At 41.5% G+C, this 14,430-nt stretch overlaps 1 protein-coding gene across 1 annotated transcript in view; it reads left to right on the top strand.

Moving 5' to 3' along the window:
• The first annotated feature begins 1,152 nt into the window (after nucleotides 1-1,152).
• Nucleotides 1,153-14,430, top strand: part of LOC119656053 (sodium- and chloride-dependent glycine transporter 1) — a 193,504-nt gene continuing 180,226 nt past the window's right edge. The window contains exon 1 of the mRNA XM_038062318.1: nucleotides 1,153-1,822. The gene's annotated coding sequence lies outside the window, so the exon portion shown is untranslated. The remainder of the gene's footprint in view (nucleotides 1,823-14,430) is intronic.

The raw sequence follows: 14,430 nt of genomic DNA, 5'->3' as shown, positions 1-14,430 counted from the left end.
TTTTAAAATTAGAATCATTTGGCTAGTTTGGACCTAGTTTTGCGGTGGTGAGAAAATAGTTGCACTTTCCTCCATGTCTAAGATAGGGAACAACAAGTTTCGCCACCAAACAAAAGAAATAAAGATGTCGATACCAAACTCCAATTTTAGTCAGAAATCCAAAGGTTCCCAACGAAGAAATAAAACGTTAATGCCTACGTACAATAAACTAGTCCGTGATATTGTATCTTGGATGGAGCACTTGCGTATGAGGCCAGCCCCGAATTACTAATGTATGAGCAATGCTTTCAGGAGGATGAATGGCTGAACGTCTTGAATAGAGGAGGAGTGAAGGCAACACCATCTGAGAAATGAAGATTTCGCCATACTGAGCCTAGCCGAAGTTCAGAATTACTCCAATGGATGAGCACCTGACAGGTTATGAACTCAGTAAATGACACATTTTTATATCTGAGGGGATTACTGCCCGCTTTACTGTTGCATAATTTATACATATTTCTTAAATGAATTATTCAGTAAGAAAGTAAGCGTGTCGCATTTGACAAGAAAGAGAGCATTTCGTGAGGAATAAGGCAATATTCTCTCAATTAAACTGTAGAGACCCTCTCAGAACTATCCTTAGAAGTAGGTGTACTATTGGAGATGACACAATTCTGCATCTCCCTTTGAACCCTCTTCCATTGAGAAAGGACGTCTGGTTGGGAATATTGAGGGAGACATACGTGAAAGTGAATTCATTCACTCATCACCTTAACAGATGGTTGGAATGCATTGGACATACGCAAGTAAAGATGCATTCCTGCCCCAATGTTTTCGTTTGTTCAATGGTCGGGGAGATGAGAAGTTGAAAAAGGCCCGCTTCAGTTTTCGCTCCACTGGAAGGCAATTCCCTCCCATTGTCCTCCCACATATGTTTCATTGGAAAGGAAAAGCTTTTGTCCATTGTTCCCCTTCATGGTATGCACGGGTACGGAAGCTTCATTTTCCATTAAAGCGTGTTGCCGGATTTAATAATTGCATCGCCTCCATTTATCCTTCTGATCTGAACATCTATTCTGGGTACCACAAAGCTCTGTCTCCGGTCCCGTCTCAATGGAGCATCGCTTATCCCAGTCACGAATGAAATGTTGTTGAAGTTAGATGTTGCTGTGAGTCGCGAGCTTGGTCCTTCCGATTCCTATTTCCTTCTTTTCAATTTAGTCCTGCATCTAAACTAGTTCAGCTGTGGATAATCCGAGCATCTGGAGATTTCGGCTGTGGATTTTCCGGTTTTGCATTCGTGACGAGGCGGTCATTGTGGGCAGTGTTGGGGTGGTACTAAAATTACCAGTAATTGTTGTGGTGCTTTCTGCTGTTGAATTGGCTGTGAAGTGTGGCTCGGGAATTGAATGCAACCTGTTCCGGTGAAGTGAAAGTTCTATCAATTTACTTGGACAATATGCCTGCCTCAACCTGAGAAAATTCGGCTTTTCAATACTGGATAGTGAAGAATCGGACCTTTCTTACGGCTCTCGAAAAGTGGTTCGGGCCCCGGCTAACCGAGTAGTTTAAGATCGGAGTGCAGGACATCCCGTTATGTAACACATTCCTCAACGTCCTCTGTACATTACGTTACTTCGGGCCATGAATGTAGGTGTCTTCTCAAGGCCGAGCCGGGGAGCAGGAACTGGGACTTAAGCAGCTGTACGTGTGCATTAAGCATTGAGAGACATTGCATTTTCCGCTGAGCAGCTCTGGAATCGGTGCTTTCAGATGTGAATGCTGGCACTACCTGTGTGGAAGGTGCAACGCGAATTCAGGACAGCAAGCGGGTTTCATTAACGTACGTACACGAGCAAGTTTTGTTGTTACTTTTAATGTGCAGGAACACGCGTTCAACGATCGATTAAATGTAGATTCTTCTGAAAGCTGATGTGCATCCATTTGTTTACGAGCATGTGTCTATGTCCTTGAGAAGCTGTAATCGTTGGCAATTAGACTGGATTTTGCAAAGATGGTATTTTTTCCATTATAATTACGTGTTAATGTTTGGTGGTTCAAAGACCGACTTTTATTAGTAAATCTGTTCCGGAGGACTTTAAAATATATTTCGTACTTGAAGTAAATCATGGTCGACTTCCTCCACTTCTCTATAGCTCTTGCTTTAACGCAAAGTGAAGGTTCAGATAGAATCGGATATTAGGTCACCACTAATTAATGCACTCAGTAAATTATGTTTTGAGTTTGACGACCCTCCTTTGCATCTTAGCAAAGTTTTCTGAAATTCCAAAAGTATTTTATGTTTTCATGAAGATAGTGCCGGAGGAGTTAAATGGGGGCGAAGAGTTTCCCGAAAAATAAGTTTTTCTTCTTACATTTGATTGTAGTTCAAGCCTATGGTATGTATACTTGAAATTCTGGAAATTGAGTTTAAGGGAATGTCGTGCGATTTCTGCACTGACATTAGTTTACTTTGAACCTTTAAGTTTTCGTGTGAAACGAAACCTTACTAAAATCGGTTTACTGTCCGTCTGCCGGTGTGTCGCACGTATTTTTTATTGGATTGACACCAAATTTGATGGAGAGGTGGGAACTGGGAACGCTCACGCATGAGCTACATCATTCTACGTTAAATTTAAGGGGGTTTACCATACATCCAAATTGAGGGGAAGGGAGGAGGGGGTGGTGTAAATTTTGTTTTCCACAAATATTGTCATCAAATGAAAGATCTTGGTTAGCACTTTTGAAAGCCGGTCTAAGTTTTGACATCTGTTGGAAAGGTGGGAAGTGCGGGGGTCGAACTTGATCATTTCTATCATGAAGCCATTTCCAGAAACTACAGAACTGAAAAATCTGAAAAAAATCAAGAGGTTATCACTATATGGTGCCTAGGCTACGAAATACTCTCCATACCGACATCTGTTCGAATAAAGTTAATAATAATATATTACTATAATTTTTAGTAATTGACTACAAAACCCCCCTTAAGTTTATCTTAGAACAATGCATTCTGCAGCAACGTAGACGCTCCTGTGCAAATTGAACATTTTGAGTGTCAATATCACGCGAAAGTGGCTAGTCTCACATAAAATATGCATAGATAATATGCTACGTACTAATGGGACAAATGTCCTCCCAAATGTTTTTATAAAAGAAATACATAAAACCTTTCACACCTGGAGCAGTCAGCTTGCGGTTTCCCGACTTGTTTGATAGTGTATTGTGTTTAGGTTATTTGCGTGATTCCCATTTTACTATATAGTGTTCAGGACTTCCTGTTTGTATATGAAATACGCCTCCAATGTTATTATCCTTCGTTAATATTCGGAACAATTGTACCCATCAGCGTGACAAAGGTCGAAGAGACAATCAAGCGAATGTAGCCAGGAAAAACAACAAGATCTGACAACAAGGCAGTTGAGTTCTGGAAAGCGCAGAGCTAGAACCAAACACTCAATGAATTGTTCAATCGGTTATTGAGAATGATATAAGCTGCTATCTTACAATATGACAATTTTGGAGCGTATCTTTAACAAGTGCATTTGCGGCTTCGGTGAGATTAGCAAGCTTAGTTTGTCGGGAACTATGTGACTTCTTTTCCTTCTTTTGAGGTCTCCCGAAGGGTTCGTTTGCATTCGTTACGATCGTATGAGGTGCTCCTCCTCCCCCGCATTTTAACTAGTCTAATCGCTCTCGAATGTGTTTGTAAATTGAATCTTCTCATCTGCTTCGAGACTTCCCAGGTGATCGTCTTCCTATTTACATCCCTCTCTTCAGAAGTGATCTGAGAATCCTCGTTTCATTCTGTACGTCTCGCTGCCATTTTCTCTTACTGGGACCAGTATTTCTTAAGGAATGACCAGAATACAGGACAGATTGGGTCGTGACAAAATGTTTACATCGTCTGTGTATTATTTAGGACGTTTTGTTGAGTAGGGTACCTCTTACATCATCTAGTGTTTGCTGATTACTCAAGGGCAAAATTGAACAGCCCTGGATCTAGTCCACCGCCATGATTAGAGCACAAGGCTGTCATAGAGGAAGGTCACGGTTGAAATCTCACTGGTGGCAGTGGAATTTGTATCGTAATTTGACGTCGAATACCAGTCGGCTCAGCTGTAAATGAATCGAATCAGGGTAATAACTTTGGGCGAGCACAATGCTGACCATATTGCCTCCTATAGGATACTGTAGTGTACCGTTACGGTTTTGAAGGAAGTGGCCTAACATACTTCAAGGCCCTAATCCAATTGGATTGTTGTGCCAACGATTATAATTATTATCTTGTAATTTCTACAAGAAATGTCTACTCATTTACCTGTCACCAGTCCTGATATTTCTGCTTTTAGGAGCTCTGTTGAAATTTCATTCAATTTGGCGACTTCGATCGAGGAATCACTTGCTCGAATCCAGGTATTTCGAGACCGTGCTTTAGTATAGAGAAGTCCCAAGTATTAATCTGCCCATCTATTCTCCATTTTCTGTATGTCTCCTTAGAGGTTTCCTGTCGCACCTTTAGGGTATGTAATACGAAGTTGAAAATCGAATCTGCGCTCAAAGACGTTGCTCAATTTGCGGTGTTTGCCATCAATTTGCTTGCACTTGTCGAATATTCCTCGTATTGCTTCCATGGCGGTTTGATATTCTTCATTGGACAATTCATTTCTCCTTCACTGGACCAAATACTCAGCAGCTCTTCCCGCTGCGTCTTTGACTTCATTCATCAAGCTCGACTCTTTTTCAACGATCCAGGGACCATGCAGATTTAGATAAAACAGCTAAGGTAAATTTAGCACTGTTAACAGGAGCGATATCAATTTCGGTGCCACCGTCGGCAGAAAAAAACAACAACAACACAATATGTGTATGTATAAATTGTTTGACACACTCGATGTTCTGCCCATTAATGCAAATAATAATTACTGGCAATATTGGCTTTGTTGGTGTTAACTTTGATGCTCTCCTTTTCCAAATCTGGAGCCATTTGGCCAAGGTCCATATTCGAGGTGTTTGAGGAAAGACGACATTAGTTGCGTTCCGTTTGGCGTTCAAGAGGCTCGACAGCTACCACACTCCCTCTTGCCTCCCAAAAAAATGAAATCAGAACGGGTACGCACGATTTCAAATTGTTTTGCCCTTGAACATGAGCGAGATATAACGACAATCCGATTACCTGTGTTTGACTTACCGTGCGGCCAATGAATTGGTGAGATTGGCAAGTTTTTGTCTATGTATGAATACGTGAAACTACTTTTTGCTATCTCCGTGGGTACGGCAGTAGTACCAGAATAGCCAAAAGCTGATCGATCTCTTTCTTACCAATTCGATTTGACGAATATTATGCCTTGTCCTTGTTTAGCGTCTCTGATGTGCACAGATAAGCTTCTGCAACACATTCGGAAGTCGGAGCATTTTAGACTACCCACACTCAATGTTCCTGAACTTGCGAATGTATTAGGCAAGCTTATCAGTACACACCACGGTCGACGCTCGCGGGTGTCAAACGGCACGCAGCTGTTATCCATTGGACCTGTCTAGGTTCCCTAGCGAAGACAGCATGGAGAACGAGAACAAAGAGTATTGGTGACAAAATGTAACCCTGGTGAACAAATGAAGAATATTCGGCGCATGATTGTGCGGAAATTTCGGCCAGAGGTATTGCCTTAGATCCCCACATGAACTTATCGATGATTGTGAGGCAATACCTGAAGCCATGCGAGTGTCGCAAGGGACCAATGATGTCGATGTTGATCGTGTGAAAACGCTTTGTAGACCGAGGGAATGAGCTTACTTCATTCTGTATCTTGGCGATTGCCGAAAAATTAATTGTGGCAGGGATTTTGACCTCTGAAATGCTTGAAAAGGCGTCTGTAAATTCATTGCCCTTTTTCGATGTCCGAAGTAAACTGGCTTATGAAGTTCAGGTATCGAAGTTAATGAGGGGATGCTTTGTCGAGCTTCTGCTTAAAAGCGAAAGTAAGAGGCTTCTGGTCCATGGACACCGTGAACGGTCTGCTTTCTAGGGAATAGCGGAAGTAATTGGTTGCCATGTACGTGGTTAATAACTCACGATCGTAGGTGCTGTAGTTCCGTTGAGCTATATTCAATTTCTTGGAAAAGAAACTCAACGGCTCCCAGATTTAGTTCATCTTTTGGAGAAGGGCACCTACTGCGATGTCTGAGGCATCGACGAATACAGCTTGGGGTTGAGAGAATTGCAGGAGTGTGGCGTCCGCCAGTTGTCGTTTGACTAGACCACGTAATTAAGTGGGAGTTTTTGGTCTTGGGCCCAGACAAGTACGCGTTGAGGATCGCTTGATGAAGTGCGGCTTTGGGCAAAAAACGACGATAGAAGTTTAACCTGCCCAAAAGCATTCGTAGATCTTTGACTGTTTTAGGTTGTGGGAAGTCTGTGATGGCCTGGACCTTGTCTGCACCTGGACCGGATTTGACAGTACACCTTGGCTAAGTACAAGGTCGTGAAAACAGGGCAATTAGGGAGGTTGTGCCTAAAGTCGTGGATGGGGTAGCGGCCTGGAATGGTCTGAGCATTCAGACATCTGTAATCGCCACCTGGTCTCCACACACCATTGGGCTTTAAGGCCATGTCTGCGAATACCCTATTTTAAAATTATGTCGGATCCTTTATTAGCAACAGCGAGCTTCTGGAGTGGTAATGGACGCACCTTCGAGAATATATGGGAGCCACTAGTGTGGGTGTTGTGCTGAACATCATGCTTATATGTTTGCGAGAGACTACTTTCTGTAGGTTTATTGCTGTATTTTCGAAGGGATGCGCGAATGCAAGGGTAAGCTATTTCTTCAATAATGATAGAAAAACTGATGGTTGAGCTGGTGGTAAGTTGTCCTGAAGAGCTGAGCGAGGTTAAGGGGTCTGTAAGAGACCTGTTCTACAGATCCACTAGCAATTCATAGCGGCCTAGGAAGTCTGCGCCTAATATGGGACTGCTGATGTCCGCTATAACAAAACGCTATGAAACGTCCCAGGCTTACGTCTACTTCTGTTAAGGGAAAGTCGCACTGCGTCCTTGAAGAACTATTGTGCTCCATGTACGTCTACTTACTTGTAGCCGTAAGTGTGTATGGTTGTCACGGCTAGTTTGAGTGCGGAGTACGCGCAGGCCAAAATGGCTTGGGTGCTTTCCGAGAGTCGCTGCAACCACAGCGCGTGAACTGCGCCTCCAATTGGTGGAACCAGACCTCCGGGTTGCGTCGCAAAAGCGGTGGCTCTTGTACTGCCACTGCGGCCACGGGCAGTGGGGAGTTGGCAGAGGCGGCTGTAGCGTTGTTATCGTATGATATTGAGATTTACTTGAATTTACGAGGAGAAAGCGAAGAATCCTCGGAGCTCTACAACGAGCGGAAAACGTGACCGGTGCGGAAAATCCAATAGCACCACGACCGCAGCGGAACCATTCGAACCTCAATTCTAACACTGGTGGTTGTTGGTTTTATGGTTTCTCGTAGCTTGGGCCACGTAAGGATGTAAACAGTAGTTCCTAGTTGTTTCCTGATTCCAGATCACAATTCAAGAATGCAATTCTTCAAATTCAAAAATTAATTTGCTCTACTTTCAAATGCAGCTGCTTCAAACGTGGCAAATGACGACGGATAGGAAATCGTTGAGAATGATTTTCATACCACGCCATGCGTGAGCAAATTCTTCGACACGCGTGATTGTGAAAATCAATAATCATTTACTAACTACTTGTTAATTACTAAATTAAATTTAGCTGTAGCTGGCTGTAGACTGATTAGCCCGGTTCCCACGCCGAACCCGTGGCTGTCATCCTACTACTCATAGGTAGGCAGAACGCAGGGTTGCGGGCATGTCAGGGTCCATATGACGCAGATTGGAAAACTTTTCGTTGGGTCGGTAGAGACAAGGGTTCATTTCCAACATTAGTGTATGGCGCGAAGTGAAAATCAAGGAACCAAATACTTTATTTCCCAGCTTCTCCCAGAACACGGTGGATGCAGAGCATGTGATGTTTCATAGTCAAAGGGTCTCAGCAGAAAGAGCAAATCTGCACGAAGCACTCGGAAGGATCGTGAGCGTAGTACGTATAGTTGCTGAAATGCTACGTACTCACCGTTGTTAATCCGCCAGCAAATATCAGACGCTACCTTTGTTATTGCAAGTATTGTCGAATGTCCAGATTGAAATCCGAATGGCGCATTCAACAATAATTCCTTCCTCTTGATATGTCCGTTCAAGGTTTTCAAAACCAAAACCTCAAACACCTTAATAATAATAATAATCGTTGGCGCAACAATCCATGATGGATGGAAGTGTGTTAGAGCACGTCATTCAAGACCGTAACGGTACACTAGGAGGCAATGTGGTCAGCATTGCGCTCGCCCGAGATTATTACCCTGATTTGACTCAGGTACTCATTCACAGCTGAGTCGACTGGTATCCGACGTAAAATCACAATACAAATTCCACTGCCACCAGTGAGATTTGACCCGCGACCTTCCCGTACGACAGCCTTGCGCTCTAACCACTCAGCTATCCGGACACATGGAGCAAATAAAACCTCATTATGAATCACCAGGTATTGATTCGCTGTCTCAAACCTTGAACGTAAGTTGATGAATAGCTTGGTGTGGTTGTCCTTGACGCCTTCATAATTATCTGGTTTAGCTGATGACGATATTTTTCCTATGCTTGGGGGTGGTAGTATCTGTCCGTGTCTTCAGTTGGCGGGGTCTTCAAATCCCTAGTACACTGATTGTTGAGCAATTCATAAAAATATTCGTAGACCGTACAGTAGATTTCCCTCTTTGCCTCAGCAGGATGAGCGTGGATTTGTATGTGGTTCATCCCAAGGACTTGATGGTAACAATTCCACGCCTGGTATTTCTTAAGTTCACAGACTTCTTTCATTTTCCTAGACCCTCCTCTCCGGTGTTTGTTCAGCGCACTTTTTGCAATACGATAATGTTAGCCGTTGGTACTTTAGTAAGTTCCATGACGAAATATGGAAACTGTTTATCCTTTTTCTTTGGTGGGTCTGCAGTTCTTCATTAAGAAACAACTTCAAGAGATCATCGCGGTGAGCTGGAGATGAGTTTCAGTTGCAGAGCTGTGGTAGTTCAGTAGCCACTTTCTATGTTTGTGCTTTATTCGGGTATCATTTTCGTCCTTTTGCCGGCGAAACTTACACTGAAAATGCGGTGCAATTTGTACAAGTTTTCAGGATGTCTTATGACTAGTGTTCAGTCGTAATAACGAGTCATTAATCTGATCACAACCTCATAATCATCTATAAAAGTTAATGACCAGATCCAGAGGGAAGCTTATGGAATCTAACACGAAAATTATATTTCTCATGAATACTTTGGCCTGTGATGTACCATACCGTGCGCGTTATTTCAGAACTCACATCCACCTCGCATTGAAGAAATATATTCAGCGGAGAAGGGTAAATTGTGGGGTACTTTATGGGGGCATGAAACAACCCGCCTTTCCTTTGACAAATACTACATTCGTCCAATATTTCCACAAATGTGTGTGTGGAATTGTTCAAATTTCAGCGCAACATTCTTTCTCCCCGATCGTAGTGGTTTGAAGGACATCCCCTCAGTAGATTGTTCAAATCCGGAAAATATCTTTTGATTCGCTAACGTGCACAAATAGGACGTTGGCTTCATAATTGTCAGAGCTGCCTTGGTTAGTACGGATGTAATTGTATTTCTGCTCGCCTCGGTGTAGGTCTGGAGTTCTAGATAATTGTGACGCTTTCGTTCTGCGCTCGGAGAAAGAAATGTCATGACCTTTAATTTGCAATTTAAATATTTGAAGTTAAACGTACCAAATCAGCATTTTAAAACGGCTGCAGTGTTTGGAATTGGTTCTCTAGCATTTACTCTCATTAACTTCCCGGCAGTTTGCCTGTGTTTGTTATTAAAGTTCTGAATATTGGCTGGAGCTCGGTTGTCTCTCATGAAATGCAAAAGTTAATGTGTAATCAGGACAAGACCGTAATGAGTAAAATCGCAAAGGTTGAATTCATATATTGTAGTGAAAAAGTAGGTGCCTAACTTGCTTTGTCCTCAGCAATATGCATTCCGCTTGCACGGCACTTCTCAATTCGAACATTCTCCATATTTGTGTCAATTGATCACATTTGCTGGGATCAAAGGAAAAAATCTGTTTGATATTACCACCGAGGTCGCGTCCTCCCCAAAGTTCCTATTCATAATCCTCCGAGGGAACAAGTAAGTGCGGCGGGATTTTCAACTCCTCAACTTGAAAGAACCCCGCGCTTCATCACATACATACGTTCTTACGGCTGAGTGGAATTAAAGGAGGGAGCAAAGTAGAGTTCAAGGTTGAGGAAACTGCTTAGGATGTCTTATCTGCATTGTAATTATTCAATGAAAAATAAAAAGCTGCTTAGGGAAATGTCGAGTTTTCCACATTGTGGCAATCGAACCCGGAAGGAATTGAATTTTTATTTTCAGAACGATAAAGTGGAGAATGTGCTGAAGCTTGAAGATAGCAACGTGGAACAACCACCTCATTTTTAGTACATATGATTATGTGTGCAGCTTTTGACAATTGTATCTTATAAGGCACCCCCGAATTTCCGTCTCCCTCCGGAGTCACGAACAAGTGGTAACAAGATTTATTTTGCAGCAGTAGCTGCCAAATGTAGATAAGCGTTTCTTATGGAGGTCGGCCGGAACTGATTTCTTTTCTGGATGCGATTTGTCATATTATTATTAAGAATGAGGAAGTGGAAGTCGTCTCCATTTCTGAATTGGTACTTTCTATTCTCTTGTAGTCATGGTTTGTGCTTTTATGTTTCCGTTTAATTTACATTCTGTGTTAGGTTTCTCTTCCTTTATCACATACTTTCCTAAAGTCAATTTAAGCCTACAGTCGACGCTCCAACAGTGTGCTCGGTGCATAGACGTTGTGGACAAAAAGCGGATCCAACTTTTAGAAGAAGCTTTACTGTTGTAGACCATTCAATAATAATAATAACTTCCTAATATATAATAACTGAAGTTTGATCACTGAATATAACTAGAAATCCCAGAATAAAGTATTGGTAAAAAAAGGTAACGAATCCTATCTAGACTAACCGATCCCGCTGTCGAATGTAATAAAGGCTAAAAGGGAAGAATAAGATATGTAGTCTGCGCGGTTTCGCGGCATGTGCAAGATTTCGTTCGCTTTGCCCAGCGACAAATTGACGAGGAAGTGCATTTACTAATATGCACAGCTTTTCTTTCTCACGTTTTAGCCACCCTTGGCCTCTCCAATATCGTATTTCCAATAATTTTTATTTGGTTTTTCGTAACTTTATTCACCATGGAGGCAGGACCGCTCCATAGGAAATAAGGGAAAATTCGAGGTAGATTTTTTTTTGTTTTTCAAGGTTTAGGTTAAAAACTAAATTAGCGGGACATTGCAGTTGAGGAAGGTTGATCGGTAGTTAGCTGATTCGAGGCGAGTATTATTTTGATTGTCGAAGTGAATTGACGTCTTCGGATCAAGGATTAAATTTTGCAGTTGACTTGAGTTGCTGATTCTTTTCGCGTGTGGTAGCCGGTAACCACCTAGTTTGCCCTAAGAAGACAGAAGCGTATTTACTGCAATTGGATCGAGATGTTGTAGTGCTTGCTCACTTGAATTGAGTGATTCGTTTGGGCGGAGTGATATTGGATTGAGTCGATTAATTCAGTGGAATTTCCGAATGGGGCTTGTGTGCAGGAATCAGGATATGATGATTTTAGCTAACTTTCTGTCAGATATTAATTTAAGAATTCGTAGGGTGCGAAACTACGGATGATCGAACGCTGCTCAAGGGAAGTGTAAAATCACCACTACGGTTGGCCCGTAAAAATCGTGGTTGAGAGCACTGCCGGTCATTTCACCGACCGCCGTCGAGCGGCCGAGCCGAGTCAAAGCTGCAAGTATGTTGGTGCTCCAGGGGTCCAAGCCTCAGCGGTCTCAACCGAGGCCTCGCTGGATTCTCTGGCAATTTCCTTCAGATGAATGAACAAACGCAAAAACGTTTTTTGTAACCGTTATCTTGTAACCGTTACCACGTTGGATTTTTTATGTTCTGTGGGCACAAGTACGACATATTATAATAAAAGAAAATTAAAAATACCCTCGTTACCATTCCGGTTTCAACTGTGAAAGCGACAAGTAGTTCATTTTGCAAGTGTTCAATTGTGCGTGCTTAAATTCTTATCTTGGTGTACCGTTACAAAGTGAATTCTTTTCATTTTTAATCAAAGATTTCACATTCTCCCGGAAAATAGGTTTATCTACAACTAATAAAAAAAGGGAGGTTGAATGCAACCTCCCAGAAAACATGTTCCTAAGGGATAAGCTTAAAAGACGTAAACTGAACCCAAAAGCGGAAAAATTCAGCACGCCATCGATGCTCAAAGAACCTAGTGCTAGTGAAAATTACTACAATGAATTAGCCGAACAAGACGAAAACATGGATGAAGGTGAACAAGGTGCAACCAGCGAGGCTCCTAACCCAGGTAGCTCGACTAAACAGATACTGAAGGTAAAAGTCCCACCTATAACGTTTCCTTCGCTTCCGCGTGAAAGCATCATTGAAATAATGGGTAACCTTAAAATTGAAGATTTTAACATTAAATTGATGTCTATCGGGCAAAGACTCTTGCTTGGCAATATGGCTGATTATTCTAAAACCTACGATCATTTAAAAGCAATTAACGCTCACTTCTTCACTCATCGCCGAGCCGACGAAAGACCAGTTAAAATCATTTTATCGGGACTGCATAAAATGCCGCCCAATGAATTGAAATATCTGCTTATAAACGAATATCAGTTGGCAGTACTTGACGTGAAGCAGTTCGACACTGATAAAGCAGGTCGGTTTAACTCATACTATCTTATTTTCTTCGAACGAGGCACAAAGCTCAGTAAATTACGAATGATCAAGTCTTTATATCATACTATGGTATATTGGAACTATCACTCACGCAGAAAATCTGGCCCAACTCAATGTCGTAACTGCCAGCTTTACGGTCACGGATCATCTCATTGCCATTTACCACCTAAATGTCTTATCTGCAGTGGCGATCACTTAGTCTCAGAGTGCGAGGTTAAGGAAACTGAATCGAATCGAGTACAGTGTGCGAATTGTAAGCAACAACATTTGGCAGACGAATATGACTGTCCTAAGCGAAAAGAATACATTGCGTTAAAAAATCGAATTTCTAACCGCTCGCAACCGAATAAACGACAACCAGGTGCTGATTATAATCTCTCGCAAGCTAATTTTCCACAATTAGTATCTACAGCTGTAGCTCCTCATAATCGTTCAAATCAATTTTCTAGACCTTTGCCTTCATATAGTAGTGTAGTTAGAAATAATCTGAACTCAAATCGTAACAATGCTAGCATCAATGTACAAACAGACTTATTTTCTCCTCAAGAAATAATGGAGCTTACTAATGAATTAATTGTAAAACTTGCACAGTGTAATTCCAGAGCTGATCAGTTTAATGTTATTGTCGACTTATCAGTAAAATTCCTGTACGGTTAATGTCTTCACTAAAATTGATATACTGGAATGCACAAAGCATCAAAAACAAATTATTTGAAACTATGGATTTCATAGATTCTATTAAAACTGATATTTTTGTAGTTACAGAGTCTTGGCTAAAAGCAAAAGATAAGTTCTTTCATTTAAATTACTTAGTATACAGAAAAGATAGAGAAGGTGCAACTGGTGGTGGCGTCGCGATTTGTCTTAGGAAAAATATTAAGCATTCAGTTGTACCAGTTATTAAGACTCAAATAATCGAAACAATATCAATCAAAATCGAGGGCTGCGGAGTGATAGTTACTGCTGTCTACTTTCCAGGAGCAAGATTAAATGCTGATAAATTTAAAATGTTTGAAAATGATATTAAACTATTAACATCCAAGAACAATTATATCATTTGTGGTGATTTAAATGCTAGACATGCGTACTGGAATTGTGCGAGATCTAATAAGACTGGAAAAATACTTTTTGATATGATGTCAAGAAGGAATTTTCTTATTTACTTTCCGGATGAACCTACATTTTATCCATCTAAAGGCAGAAATTCTGTGTTAGATATACTCTTAACTGATGGGAAAGTTAGTATCTCAGAACCGCATATTCTACATGCTTTGTCATCTCCACATTTACCCGTTTCAGTGTCCATTAATGAGGTGCAAATAGAACAATCACCAAAAATTGAAACCTTTTGTTTTAAGAAGACGAACTGGGTAACTTTCAGGCAAGTACAGACAGAAGCTTTGGGAAAAGTCAATGTTCCAAACCTTGAAGATATTGAAGGTAAAAACCAAATCGACGATTTAATATTTGATCTGAATAATGCAATCTGGGAAGGTATAGAAATAAGTACTCCTAAGCTTACAAAGCAAGATGCGTG

This window comes from Hermetia illucens, chromosome 4 (genome assembly GCF_905115235.1).
Source record: "Hermetia illucens chromosome 4, iHerIll2.2.curated.20191125, whole genome shotgun sequence".
Classification (NCBI taxonomy): Eukaryota; Metazoa; Arthropoda; class Insecta; order Diptera; family Stratiomyidae; genus Hermetia; species Hermetia illucens.
Note: the sequence above shows the minus strand (reverse complement) of the source record. Positions and strands in the feature narration are given on the sequence as shown.